Below are 1,502 nucleotides of genomic sequence, written 5' to 3'. Positions count from 1 at the left end.
GGAGGCTTTAAGTCCAAGTTCAAAGTGCTCTAGGGGCTGGGTGAAAGCCCCTCAACCTTGGGGTCCAGCTCTGCCTCCTGCTCCTGGCCCACTGGAGCTAGAGACTTTTTTTCACTCAGACAACTGCTGGCTGCTGAGGCTGAGAAGCCCCAAGGTTGACAAGTAAAAAGGCACAGTCCCGGTGTTACCAAAGCACATGGAAGGCCATTAACTTAAGTTCTTTGTAAGTCCCAGGGGCGGCAGAGCATAGCAGGCTACTGAGCAATGACATGGCTACATGCAGGGTCCAAGTGTGCCAAAGGCTAGAGAGCATTCTCAAGGCTTTTCCTTATATACAGGAAGCAGACCACATCCCAAAGGCAGCTACTCAGCTGCTTGTGGTAGATCCCACCGTGAAACTGATTGCCAGTCTCATCATGGGGAATAACTACCACCAGCTGCCCAGCCACTCAACCAGGCCCAGCCAAGTTGACACACAAACATAATTATCACAGGCATATAGGGTGAACATTTACATCAGGTAGATAGTCTCCTTAGAGTGATCAATCGTGGGAGGACAGAAGGGCTCAGGGAGACAGCTCATGGTGGCAGGTGTGCATGGGAAGAAAGGGCACAGGAAGAGCTAACTACAGGGAGCAAGTGGGAAGAGAGCTGTTACACTGTGGGGAATTTTACTCAATGTCATGAAACCAAATGTATATGAACTCCTGTAGGGAAAATGAATTTGCTCTGTAAACTTTCACCCAAATCACAATAAAACTTTTTTTAAAATATGTGGTACATAAAAAAAATCAGCACATTTTTAATGTGGTGTTGATAAAGAATATTGAATATACTTTGGACTGGCAAAAGAATGAACAAATCAGTCTTAGAAGAATGCAGAATGCTCTTTAGAAGTGAGGATAGTTGTCAGAAGCAAAGAAGAGTGAAGAAAACCAAGGACATTTGGAAACAATCAGTCTTAGGATATGATGATGACCTTGAGACTAGAAGAATCAGATGGTGCCTGGCTACCAATGCCAACCAGTCAGGAAGGGATCAAAACTGGAGATCCTGGTTAGAGTGGGAGGAAAAATGTGGAACAAAATTAAAAAACACAATAACAACTGAAATTACTGGCCAGATGGAGTCTGGTGGAACCCCCAAGACTATGGGTCTGGGATAAACTTCAGGCCTGGGATAAAAGTCACTCCCAAAGGCTGGCTCTCAACCCAACAGTAGTAAGAATTACATGCAGAAGACCCAACCCAGGGTGATGCACCCAACTACTCTACGGAGATATACTCCTTGGAGCAGTCAGCCATGGGGCACCAGAAGGGCAGCATTCACAGAGAAAGCTGGACAAACAGGAGTGCATAACCAAGACGGGCACGAGGGTGGGGCACATCACAGGGAAGGGAGGAGAGGAGAGTGGGTTAGGGTTGCGGATGGTAATTGGGGAGTGAAACCAAATGTACACGAACTATTGAATGTAAAACAAATTCTGCTCTGTAAATTTGCAC

Source organism: Orycteropus afer, unplaced genomic scaffold (genome assembly GCF_000298275.1).
Source record: "Orycteropus afer afer isolate SDZICR_OR568_19922 unplaced genomic scaffold, OryAfe1.0 scaffold00981, whole genome shotgun sequence".
In the NCBI taxonomy this organism is placed as follows: Eukaryota; Metazoa; Chordata; class Mammalia; order Tubulidentata; family Orycteropodidae; genus Orycteropus; species Orycteropus afer.
The sequence above is the reverse complement of the archived record's forward strand: the minus strand, read 5'-3'. Positions refer to the sequence as shown.